The sequence below is a fragment of the Pan troglodytes genome, chromosome 5, assembly GCF_028858775.2.
Source record: "Pan troglodytes isolate AG18354 chromosome 5, NHGRI_mPanTro3-v2.0_pri, whole genome shotgun sequence".
Classification (NCBI taxonomy): Eukaryota; Metazoa; Chordata; class Mammalia; order Primates; family Hominidae; genus Pan; species Pan troglodytes.
The window spans coordinates 176,916,346-176,929,743 of record NC_072403.2 but is presented as its reverse complement, the minus strand read 5'-3'; the positions used below and the strand labels follow the sequence as shown (position 1 = coordinate 176,929,743).

Below are 13,398 nucleotides of genomic sequence, written 5' to 3'. Positions count from 1 at the left end.
TTAGCTAGTGCCTTTTTACTTTATTTGTGTGATGGCAGACTTAGAGCAGCAGGTCGATAAATTTAGCAGCAGTGATTTAGTGATGAGAGAGAAAGATGTTTCATGCCTGCATGTCTTATGTTAAATTCTATCCTAATTTGAGCTCTCCCAATGTAGAGTTAATAGGGACTAGAATCAAACAGTTTATTTGGAAATAATTCCAGTGTTCTGCTGAGATGAAATTATGAACAGTGCCCAGGTACATTAATTTTGGCTATAGTATGAAGGATTTTGTGCCGCACATTGCATTTCACATTTGTCAAAGGTATAGTAATTTTGAGAAGGGAAGATTCAAAGAATAATGCCTTAAAGAGGCATATGAGATTAACTGAAGGGAACTGAGGCCAGCTAATGTCCTTTGCTTTACTTGCTCATTTGCCAAATGTGTTTGGAGCTGTGCTCAGTGTAGAGACAATTAAAAAATGCCCAAACTTAGTTTGTGTTCTCAAGAGGTTGTCCATTGAATGAGACAATCCTATGGATGATTAAAAGATGACCCAGCAAATAGTTCCCTGGAGGCATGGACAGGAGGTGGGGAAACAGGGCATGGTGTTGGAGTGTCCCTGGGGAAAATGACCAGCAATATTTCACTGTGTGATTATCTCGCCTGAGTATTCTTATTGCATACGTGAGCACTCTATTCTTGCAACAAATGTCATATTGGACTGTTTTAATTATTTACTTGTCTGTCTTCCCTAGTTGTTTTTTATGTCCTTAAAGAAAGGGCTGTATATTCTCCCATTTGAATTCCTCATGAAAACCCTGAACAATGGAGACAGAAATAGGTTCCTGAAAAGAAAACGGTATGTATTGTATTCCAGAGTAAGCATTGCAATGGGAATACAATGGGTATATTGAGGGAAGCAAAGGAAGGTGAGGGTTTAGAAAGGAGACATGAGGAGGATTACATAATTGTTTTTGGATAATTATCCTTGGGTGCAAGAATCGGTACCAAGGGGAGCACCAGTCTGCGGTTGGACAGGAAGTTGCTGGGCAGATGTCCTCGCAGACATATTATTTTGTATAAGGTTGCAGTGGCCTTTGTGCAAGCTTGTGGTTTTTGCAGAGGCTTTTGCAGAGTTCTTATTATCAGGCATACATGAATGAGAACCCTCCATCATGGCCTTTCCCGGCTCCATTCGTCAGGGTTTTAACACAAGTGACTTCGTGAGTCTAACAACTTTTACACTAGCAACTTGCTATGGTGTGAATGTTTGTGTCCCCTTCCCCCACGTTCATGTGTTGATACCTAGCCCCAAAGGTGATAGCGTTAAGAGGTAAGGACTTTGGAAGGTGATTAGGTCATAAAGGTAAAGGGCTTCCTGCCGTTAAAAAAATAAAAAAAAAAAAAAGGAAGATATTGGTACCAAGTAAAGATGCAACAAGAAGGCACTGTTTACGAGAAATAAGACCTCATCAAACACAATATCTGCTGGTGCCTTGATGTTGGACTTCCAACGTTCAGATCTGTGAGCAATAAATGTTTTCTCTTTATAAAATTCCTAGTCTGTAGTATCCTTTTATAGCAGCCTGTAAGCCTGTACAGACTAAGACACAACTACTTCAGGTTACTCACTTGCAGGCAGAGTAAATGAGTGAATGGTAGAGTGAGTGAATGAGAGGGTGAGTGAGTGAATCAGGTGACATTTGATCTGAAGGATCTTGAAGTACAAGTAAACAATCAGTGAGATGGGATATATATATATACCAGGTGCCAGGTACAGACTATATATAGAGAGAGAGAGAGAGTGAGAGTAGGTAAAGCTAACAATATTGTTCCACTTGGATTTTGATTTCAAACACATCTTGAACACTTCGCTATTCTTATATACAAATGCCACTTAAACCTGGGTTCAGTCAAACCTGAAGATACCAGCAAGAACTGGTGCCCCTGGGGTGGCCCTGTAAGCAAACTGTCCTCTTTCTCCCGACGCGTAGTCACAATGGCTAACACAAATGACTCACAACTGTGGACCCGCATATCAAGGCTCCATGACAACATGGCATATGGAAAAGGGGCCCTTGCTTTGTCCCTGGACTCAGAAATGCCCTGCCTTTCTCTCTCTGTTGTTTCCCTTGGACCACTCACTGTTCTTACTTTTCCTCTATTCTTTCTTTTGTTCACATCAGCTCTGGCTAAAACTAAAGTCACTCCACGGTCCAGAATCAAATAGTTAAATTCAAGCATTTTCCTGTGTTTAAAGGGCTATGAGGACTAAAACAATCAGAACGAGGCTGATCATAACCCATTTCTACCACTTCTAGAATTCACATCTATTATGTGTTGTTTTGTATGTTTGTTTGTTCTCTCATCTTTCAAAGCTACATGAGTCATTTCCTCTCATTTTTCTTGTTCAAGAGAAAATTAGAAAAGAGAGGCTAAAATGTTCAAAGACAGAAGTGGGGTGTGTACTCCCCTCTTGCTGTATCGGAGCTTGTCACAGAAGAAAAGTTTGAAGTCCATAGTTTTTAAGGAATAAGTCATAACCAAGCCATGTGAGCTATTTTCCCACCAACAACTTAGAGTTGAAGAAGTTTTTGTTTAAATATTCATGTAGCAAAGTTATTTAAATTGTATTTTTGATGGTAACATACTGTGGACACTAATGAGCTTTTTTGACGATAGGTAATAATAAGAAGTGTTTCAGATGGCTTAACATGGTAATTTTTGAAATTTTAATTATTAACTAATATTTATATGTGGTTCTTAAAAACATGATTTTTGCATATTTTTTGGAGAAGAATAAATTCTATAGTTTGAGAATTTTATTAGGAAATTAAAATTGCTATTCTTTAGATTTGCATATATCCAAATATACTAAAACTATCTCTTGGATTTTCTTGTTTATAATATTCCCAATGGTTTACAGACTTGCAGAATCATCATTCCTAGAGTTATAAAAAGGCAATTTTCTGCCTCACTACTTATTTTCATACAAACAGTTGAGTACATTTAGGGGTTACATTGGAGCCTATTAATAGCAAAATAGACTTTTCTAGAAACAACATTAAAACATATTACAAAGTCCCAGCATTTACATCACATTGTATAGGTGCCTTTGGAGCCAAGTGGTAAGTGCAGGGGCATAGATTTGGAGCTAGTATTAATTTCTTAAATTTGTTATAAATATTATAGATGGCTATATATACATATATACAATTTAATCCAAATTTTATAGAATTTGTGTGTGTGTGTGTATATATATTATATATATATATATATATATATATATATATATATTTTTTTTTTTTTTTTTTTTTTTTTTTAGGCAGAGTCTCTCTCTGTCGCCCAGGCTGGAGTGCAGTGGCAGGATCTCCGCTTACTGCAAGCTCCGCCGCCCGGGTTCACGGCCATTCCCCTGCCTCAGCCTCCCGAGTATCTGGGACTACAGACGCCCGCCACCACGCCTGGCTAATTTTTTGTATTTTTAGTAGAGACGGGGTTTCACTGTGTTAGCCAGGATGGTCTAGATCTCCTGACCTCATGATCCACCCGCCCCGGCCTCCCAAAGTGCTGGGATTACAAGTGTAAGCCACCTCGCCCGGCCCAGAATTTGTATTTTTTAAAGGCAGTGTTAGGCTTCTGGGAGGGGAATGACGATATTAATAGCTCCATTTTACAGATGAAAATGCAGAGACTGGTTAAAACAAGTAAGCTACCTAGTACAGAAGAGAATGCAAGTGTACGTCAGATTCTTAACCCTATGCCACATCACACACACACACAATCACACATTCAGCACAGACTGAATGGGAGAAGGAAAATCACATGTAACCCAGAAGATCTGAATATAGGGTCTAAATATCCAAAAGTAAATACAAAGGAATCTGGAAGAAACACTATAAATATCCCATAAAACTCAGATCATTCACTACATAAATTCTGATACATGGCATAATTGCATTTTTTGGACAATCATGTAAAAATTGTAAATTTTTCATTAAGATTGCAAATGGCAAATCAAAGTAATTCATGGAGAATGTTGCAGCTATTATGTTAATTTTTTCCATGGTACACTTCCTTTCTCTCTCGTTGTCTCTGTGTGTTTTCTCATGTGGGAATGGGAGGTTGAAGTCAATGACATACCTTTTTCAAAACTGAAGTTCTCTGATACTATGGTTTTAAAGCAGCTACAAAATTATGCTCTCTTACTTTTTCATTCAGACAAGTAAGAAAAAAATCTAAGAAGTGGAAAACAAACATTAAGGAAACTCCTACATCCAACAGTCTTGAGAAAACTAACCGTTTTTTCCTTCAAGACTTGAATCTGTCTTGATGTGACCTTTAGTTTCTTAAGAAATTTTCCCAGAGTCCCTCACGCATGAAGCTTAACAGCAAGTGGCAAGAGAAGATCAATAGTGGGAAGATCCTGAAGCAATGAGGCTGGGCATCCTGACACAGTCATGTCCACAAGATGATTGACAACATGACATTTGAGCTACTCCTGTGTGTCATCAGATGAAGGTGGGGGTCACCTCAGGAGCATGAGTTAAAAAAAATGGCATGTGACCTATGGAACCATGTCTTCAGACAGAGCTGCAGCAGCAGGCATGCATCAGTGTGCCAGGCAGCACTGTGAGAAGGAATGATTCATTTTCGTCCAGAAAGACAGCCATCCAAGAGGCAGATCCCTAAATAACGACAGGTCTCAAAGCCGAGGCTACCACTGTGCTCCAAACAATATGTGTCTGTTCTACTGAAATAGCTGCTGTGCACGCTGTCAGGAGTGACATTTGTGAAAGTACTCAGTGAAGGACAAATTCGTCGAGATGGCAGCTTCTGGGAGGTTGTCAATACAGTGGACACAATGTCGCAGCAACAGATTTGATAACAAATAATTTGTTGATTAAGGACTTAAAGTCACTTTTCCAGTATCTTAGCTTCTGATGATCTATGGCAAGGTAAACAATTAAAATAAGGAAAATGAACTACAGATAAAGATAAACAAAGTCCAAAGAGATGGGACCTTAAGCATTTCACTACTAAACTGAGCCTGTAGCATTAGATTGATGAGTAGCATCATGGAAATAATAACAAAGTAAGAGTGCTTTCACACAAAACTACAGAAAATTGGTAACAATTCATTGGGTGCAAGAATTCAAACAGTGGGCCTCTTTGACACATCTTTACTACCACAGATAGCATTAGAAATATATCATGATACCATCACAGTCCTCTGAGAATGAGAGCTGTCATGAAAGAAACATATCTTCAGTATGATAACATACACACCAGCGTTTTCACACTATTAGGAAATTCTACAAAAATCAGATTTATCCTTTTATGCCATATTTTAAGTACATGCCACATGGAGTGAGAGGACAGTGCTAGACATTGATGGTATAGAGATAGAAAAGTTCTAATTCCTGTACCTGAAGCAAATCAGGCCAGACCACCAGATACTTTTCAGTCCTGTGGAGTAGACCTTCAAACACGCAATAATTAAAGCACATTATAGTAAGTACTATGATTTAACTTATAAATAATATGCTAAAAAAAACACAGAAGAGAAATGCCTTTTGCTGTTTGGGGAAAGAAGAATGTGAGGCGTATTAGTCGGGGTTCTCTAGAGGGACAGAACTAATAGGATAGATGTATATATGAAGGGGAATTTATTAAGGAGAATTGACTCATGCGATCATAAGGTGAAATTCCACAATAGGCCATCTGCAAGCTGAGGAGCAAGGAAGCCAGTCTGAGTCCCAAAACCTCAAAAGTAGGGAAGCTGACAGTGCAGCCTTCTGTCTGTGGCTGAAGGCCCAAGAGCCCAAGATGCCCTGGCAAATCACTGGTGTAAGTCCGAGAGTCCAGAAGCTGAAGAACTTGGAGTCTGATGTTCCAGGTCAGGAAGCATCCAGCACAGGAGAAAGATGAAGGCCAGAAGACTCAGCAAGTCTGCTCATTCCACTTTCTTCTGTCTGCTTTTTGTAACCACGCTGGCAGCCAAGGGGATGGTGCCCACCCAGATTAATGGTGGGTCTGCCTCTCTCAGTCCACTGACTCAAATGTTAATCTCCTTTGACAACACCCTCACAGACATACCCAGGAACAATACTTTGCATACTTTCAGCCGAATCAAGTTAACACTCAATATTAACCATCACAGGAGGCTTTCTGCAGAATAAAATGTAAAAGATGAGTCTTGACTCTCTGCAAAGAGTTGGCTATTTGCAAGAAGTTGAGAGGAATTTGTTGAGAAGAATTCCTGGAAGAGAGAGTAGCTTATTGGTTATTAAGTTAGTGTGAGAGGTCTAATGGGTTTCAGGTACCACTTTTGAAATATTTTAGTCTCAGGACACTTTCTGGTTTTAAAAGTTACTTAGAACACCAAGCAATTTCTGTTTTTGAAGATTATACTTCTTAATAAATACTGTATTCGAAATTTAAAAATAAATGTAAAATATATATTTATTAATATATTTTAAAATAGCAATAATAACTAATTGTTGACATCAGCTTATTTTATGAAAAATGACTTTTTATTAAAAGAAAGTAGCAGTTAGAGAAGTGGCATTGTTTTCCATTTGAAATCTATTAATATCTGTCATAATAGAAGATGGATTCTCATCTGCTTCTGCATTTCTTCCATTGAAATATGTAGTTTTAGTAGAAATGTATAAGGAAAATTTGGTCTCACACAGATATGTATCTGAAAGAGGGAGAAGTATATGTAGCTTGCCTAGAAAATTGTGACTATTCTTCTTTAATATTACACCAAAACTCAGCAAATCGTAGTTTCTCAAAGTTGAATTGCAATGTAAAATATATAGCAATATCAACAAGCTTCTCATTTATTGTTCTTATTTTGGTCTATCTTGTAAATTTCAATGGATCTTTACCTATGCATGATTTTGATCATTTGGAAAATACTGGTTTAGTTAGGTCTACAGATCTTTAAAACATGGTATATTTTATTGTAGAATATTTTTAAAAATCACATTTGTTAAATATCACCACATGTCTTATCAAATCTCTGAAATATTGAGAAGTGTTTAAGCTGAGGTGGATTGATAGTTCTTTTCCAAAATACTAAATTAAACTTGAAGGCTCAATTTTTATCATTGGCAGTAAATACTATCAGTTGTTTTCCTTTGATAAGAACTTTTATACGAATTAAACAAAATGCCAGTTAAATAGTCAAATATTAATACCTGCAATAAGCGACTGGGTCATTCAGTTAAGTATTCATGAAAAAGCAGGCAGTTCAATTTGCCTCTCAAACTGTTCTGTAAGTGCTTTACCTTGCGACAAATGCTTTAGGCATACTTCTCATTTCATTTTTCAGTATTACAAGATGGGATGCAAGGATTGAGATTTAATAAATTGATACATTTTGACTCTTTATCAAAGACATTTAGCATTTTCTTGAACCATGGGTTGTGGCCATGGAGAATTCATTGAGTTCTGTTTGGTGTTATCAACTTGATTCTTGCTTCTAAGGGATGGGCAAATTCACTGCGACTGCTTCCAAGGGCAAGTGGCAACATAGTGTTAATAAAAAGTTGATGACTTATCATTACTATAAAATTAGTCTTGATGCACATCACCCTTGTGCATAGGTGGAGTTTCTATGGGCAGCCCCCATGGTTCCATAGTTGAGTCCTTAGGATCTGTGAACATGCTGAAATTTCACTTCCTGGATTGTGTTATGCAGACAGTAAAATAGAAGATGGCCTGGATGTGCCCAATCTCATTACAGGAGCTGTGGACGGGAGAGGAGAGCAGATCTCAGAAAGTTTGAAACATGAGAACTTCACCCACTGTTGCTGGCTTTGGAGATGGAGGAGGTCATGGCCAAGGAAGGCAGGCAGCAACTAGAAGATGCTAGAACTAATTAGAAGTGGAAAACAACCCTGGATCAACACCCAGCATGGGAACAGGACTGTAGTCCTATGACTGTGTGAAACTGAATTCTGCAAACAACATGAATGAGGCTATACATGGCTTTCCCCTGGAATATCCAGTAGGCAGACCTGCCAACACATTGATGGTGGCGTTGGGAGACCCAGGACAGGGACTGTTCACATTTTACCTGGACTCCTGACCCATGGACACTGTTAGACCATAAATGTGTGCTGTGTTAAGCCAAAAAGTTTGCAGTAACTTGTTTGACATGAATCGAAAATTTAGAAATAGAAATAAATACACCATAAAAGGGTCTCTGGGACTCTCAAGGGCCCATAGCCTTTACTTTGAGAACTGCTGGCTTAAGACATCATTTGGTAGACAAGTAGGGGAGGACTTATCTGGGATCTGTGCTACTCCTACATTTTATAATTTCTTACATTCTATTTTGGCACAAATATCTTTTGTATGCTGACTTCAGGCTTTTCTATGTCAACTGAATCAAGTTTCAGCATTGTGAGATGAAAACTTGGGCACTCATGGCTACATTTGACCTACAGATGACAGTGTGGCCCTCATACACTGGACCAAATCATTTTTTAAATTAGGTGACAACATTTAAACGTCAAGGAATATAAATGGTGACTGGAGGCAGTGGCTCACGCCTGTTATCCCTGCACTTTGGGAAGCCAAGGCAGGAGGATTGCTTGAGCCCAGGAGTTTGGGAGCAGCCTGGTCAACGCAGGGAAACCTTTCTCTGAAAAAAAAAAATTAGCTGGGCATGGTGGTGTGTGCCTGTGGTCCACGCTGCTTGGTGGGCTGAGATGGGAGGATTGTTTGAGCCTGGGAAGTTGAGGCTGCAGTGAGCTGTGATTACTCCACCACACTCCAGCCTGGGTTACAGAGCAAGACCTCATTCAAAAAAAAAAAAAAAAAAAAAAGGAAATATAAATATAAAATATAAATGTTACATATACATAATAAAAACTATTCACCATAAGAATAAATGAAATCCTGTCTGTTGCAGCAACATGGATGGAACTGGAGGCCATTATCTGAAGTGAAACAAGTCAAATACAGAAAGACAAATATTGCATGTTCTCACTCCTAAATTGGAGCTAAAAAATGTGTACACATGGACACAGAGAGTTGAATCATAGACAATGGAGACTCAGAAAAGTGAGAGAGTGAGAGGGGCTGGATGATGAGAAATTAATAGTTATTACACCAAACACCCTGATTTACACATTACACAATCTATGCATGGAACAAAATTGCACTTGTACCCAATAAGTTTATACAAATAAAAAAAATCCAGACTGCTTTAAAATCCAGGCTTCTCTAAAAACTCACAATGTACACCAAGGTGAGCCCTGATTCTGTTAGGACGACATTCAGTTGAAGCCCACCTATTCTTCCAAGAACGTGCCTTCCAACGAATCCGAGGCTCCACAGCTGCTCAGGTGCTCCGCGTTCTTCTTCTCTTTGACCTGCGGCATCTTTCACATCACCTTCCTGATGCTTGTATCCGGTAGCTCCCAGTTAGCCTGGGAGACGGACTGAGTCAGGGGCCAGGTGATTTCATTTCCCATCTATATCCCTGGGGCTATATTTCTCCTTGGCTATAGCTACAGACTGTTTGCTAGAAGGCGGGACTCCCGCTTCACTTAGTGAAGCTTGATTTGCCCAGAGGAGGGGCAAGAGAAACAGAAAGAGAAGCAGCCCAGATGAGAGAAAAGGTGCTTTAACTTTGATTGCTGCAGATTTTCTTGGCGTTTCAGTGCTGATGAAGCAGGTATGATTTGGGAAAGATGCTTGCAAGGTTCCTAACTGGAAATTTTTAAGTTTGTTTTTTAAATTTTTTTTTTTTGCTGATTGTTAGATCCCGGGCTCCAGGTCCAGCCCATGCTGCGGTCTGAAGGGAGTGGGTGGATGGGCAGAAAGAACACTGGGGAAGGGAGAGGGAGGTCGTCTGCAGGTGAATAGGGTTTTATTCAGCGTCAGCTCTCATCAACAGCTTTCTCACACTAGCTCTTTACACCGTGTACCCTGTCTTGGCTCCTTGAGCCAGCGGCTCCTACACACGGCTGCGCGGCCAGCTCTCCCCTGCCTTCAGGGTCAGCAGCTTAACTCTTTCTCTCTCTGGGCATGAGTGCAAGCCGTGCTGTGCTGTGTCATGCTGACCCATGCCCTGGCTCCCCTCTGTCCATCTGCAAGACAGACAGCTCTGGTTCTCTCTCTTTCTCTGGGTGCCAGTGTGCCTGCCACGTCAAGCCACATTGAACTGAGCCAAGCCCTGTGCACAGCATCAGCAGGGCAATTATACCTTCTACAGACAATAGTGGCTCCAAGCCAAGCACAAACTTACACAAAGAGGTTATATAACAAGTGGAGGTGTGCTCCTCCATGCCAAACTCTCTGAGTCATGCAGGCCCGGATATTCACCTCGGCCTATTCCTTGACCAGAGCACATCCGAGTAACTTACAGTGATAGAAGCCCCTTTTCAATGTGCATATCTATTGTGAGACTTTGGGACATTTCTAAGCACGAGGAATGTGATAACTGTGAGGGGCTCTTAGCTGCGCTTGTATCTGAGTGTCACTCACAAACACAGCGAACTTAGAGCTGTTTTAACTTTCACCAGGCACACTACTTTTTTTTTTTTTTTTTGAGACAGTCTCACTCTGTCACCCTGACTGCAGTGCAGTGGCGCGATCTCGGCTCACTGAAAGCTACGCCTCACACCATTCTCCTGCCTCAGCCTCCCAAGTAGCTGGGACTACAGGCGCCTGCCACCACGCCCAGCTAATTTTGTGTATTTTTAGTTGAGACGGGGTTTCACCATGTTAGCCAGGATGGTCTCGATCTCCTGACCTAGTGATCCGCCCACCTCGGCCTCCCAAAGTGCTGGGATTACAGGCGTGAGCCACCGTGCCCAGCCGATATAAAGTCATTTTCAAATAGACTTGTCAAACCAGGTAATTTTTTAAAGTTTTTTGGATTGCATTATAAACAGAAAGGCACACGAATCATAACTAAACAGTTCAATGATTATCCCTAAATCAACACACTCATGAACCACAATTCAGTTCCTTGCAATTTTTACCGAATGGGGTGTCTGATGTGGTAGCCATCCTTAAAATCTTTTCTTCTGAATATACTCTCATTGATTTGAGTCTGTGGTTATAATTATATCCATCATGTTGGAAAAAGAAAAGGATCTGCAGTAGATCAGAAAACAATTATTCTTTTTCTGTTCCCGCTGAGCTTTCAAACCCACTCCGTGGGACAAGTTTTTCTCCTGCGTGTGAACGAAGTGGAGCACAGAGGTAAACATTTTCAGTTCACTCTTTAGTGATAGACAATTTTCCAGTCATTTCTATCTGTCCACGAATAGCCTCAGTTCCATCATTAGAATGTTTAATTCAGGTGAAGAAAGAAAACATCTGAAATTCATTGGAGATGAACTCTATTGGTTTAAGCTTGCTAGAAGACAGGGATCCTGTTGTTAGGGAAGGGATTTTGTGGTCTAATATTCCCCACCCTATTTAAGAACTTTGTTTTCTGATTCCTGTAAAGTTACGGGTGTAGAACAGAAAAAAGTAGAGAATGGGCTGGAAACGGATCCCGTCCTAAAACCTTCCTGGACATGATTGTCACCTGAAGGTGCCTCTGTCTAGGTTTGACACGTAATCTACTGACTGATTCTCTTTGCTCATCTGTGAGTCTTGCAGGAACCCTGCTGCCCACAGCTGAGGAGCTTTTGCCTTCAGCATTCTTGACCCAGCCATGTGTGCCTTAGCCTTTTGTGGTCCATGCGTCAGTTGAGGTCATCTTTCCATTCCAAATATTTTACCCAGAGAAGATCCAGGGAAAATCCAAGTTCTCTCTCACATCCACTACCTCATGACACTGTCAGATAGATAAGATTCCAGGGGATGCAATATCGATCTCTGCAAAGGGGTCCTGGCAACCTCTGTTCATAAATGTTTACAGGAGGCACTCCTTGCTGAGGGACACTGCAGAGGAAACAGAGGGGATGTTTTCTTTAAATAAATGATCCTTCTGATCGCTTATTCCTACCCTCATGTATCTTTAACGTAGTGAGGACTAAGAATGTACAAAACAGGTTTCTGGGACCCCTTTGGAAGTCTAACCTGGTGAATATCATACCTAATTTTGGAATATGGACACAGTAGGTGCCTATTAACATGCAGTTTCACTGGAGATGAGTCAGAAAAGCATCCTATTATTGTTTTGTGATACAGTCTATGAAAATCTTTTTGAAATCTTGCTGTCCATGTAAATGTGCTGTCCTCTTCAGCTTGGTTTTGATGCAGGAGAGGTCCTGCTCCTTGTGAAGTGGGGCTACCCCACAGGTAGTGTGCCCGGAGCAGCAGCTCGAAGGCAGTTCTGCAGTCATATTTACATCCACTTTTAATCACATGCAAATTAAAGGGCAGATTATGCAGAAATCTATAGAAAAGGGTAGCAACTTCTGGTCATCAAGTCGTTGCCATGAAAAGAGGTGGTAAAATCTGGATGTTGCCATGGCAATGGTAAACTGACATGGCACACGAATGGGAGTGTCTTGTGGAAAGCTGCTTTTGCTGTGTCCCTGTTTTAGCTAGTCCTCAATTTGGTTTGATGTCTGAGCCCCACCTCTGGAGTCAAGACCTACCTCCTGTGCCGAGTCCTGCCTTCTACCTCAGTTTCACCCATAGATTTGTGTGCATATCTCTGATGTCGTTAGCACTTTAATTAGCAGTTGTCAGAAACAGGCATGATCAGGGATAAAGTGCACATAGCAGGTAAAGATGACTGCTTCTGAGTTGGCGTAATGTGATCTGTCAACACTGCTCATGTATGAGCGAAACTGCAGTGCTATCTAACCTCACTATTCCATTGACATCCATGTTATGTTCAAAATTATGTATTGTGATTTTTTCCAAATACTTTGTATAAATCCACAGAAATTAATTGTATTTCTTAAAAGAAGTTAATTCAAAAGAACATACAAGAAACACAACAAAAAATCGGCAGTAAAAGGAAAACTATTTTAAACTTGAGATTTCTTCGCATGAGCTTCTGAGATGCTAGAAATTGATAAACTAAGTTTGAAGATCATTAGAAAATTATCAGTTTGAGTAAAAGGGAAATTAAAAACTGGGGAGAATATTTATGACATGAGAGGAAAATGATTAATGCTTTTATAATTTGAAAATCTTCATGAAATCAGTGAGCAAAAGACAATGACTGCATTAAAACTGAACAAATATATAAAGAGCAATTCATAAATTACCACGATAAAGTCCAAAATTGTTAATAACCTAAGCAATGCAAATATAAAAAATTAGAAGCCATTTTTCATCTTTCAAACTGGCATTGGTAAACAGTAATACACAGTGTTGGCAAAGATTCAAGATGGTCCTCATGCAAAGCTGATAGAAGAGAAAAAAGGGTTATAGATCTCAATATGGAAAAGTAAATAAAAATACTTAAAATATGCATA

The 13,398-nt window shown here is 39.9% G+C and overlaps 1 long non-coding RNA gene across 7 annotated transcripts in view; it reads left to right on the top strand.

The window, feature by feature from the left end:
* The window catches only part of LOC104007069 (uncharacterized), a 197,831-nt gene that overhangs the window by 128,886 nt on the left and 55,547 nt on the right, over positions 1-13,398 (top strand). The window contains exon 1 of one of the 7 annotated variants that reach the window (XR_008548725.2): positions 9,567-9,680. The exons of 4 other annotated variants lie outside the window; for them this stretch is intronic. This is a non-coding gene — a long non-coding RNA (uncharacterized LOC104007069). Of the gene's footprint in view, positions 1-9,566; positions 9,681-13,398 lie in introns of those variants that run through there. 2 more of the 7 variants (XR_008548728.2, XR_002944329.3) reach the window with 2 other exon arrangements.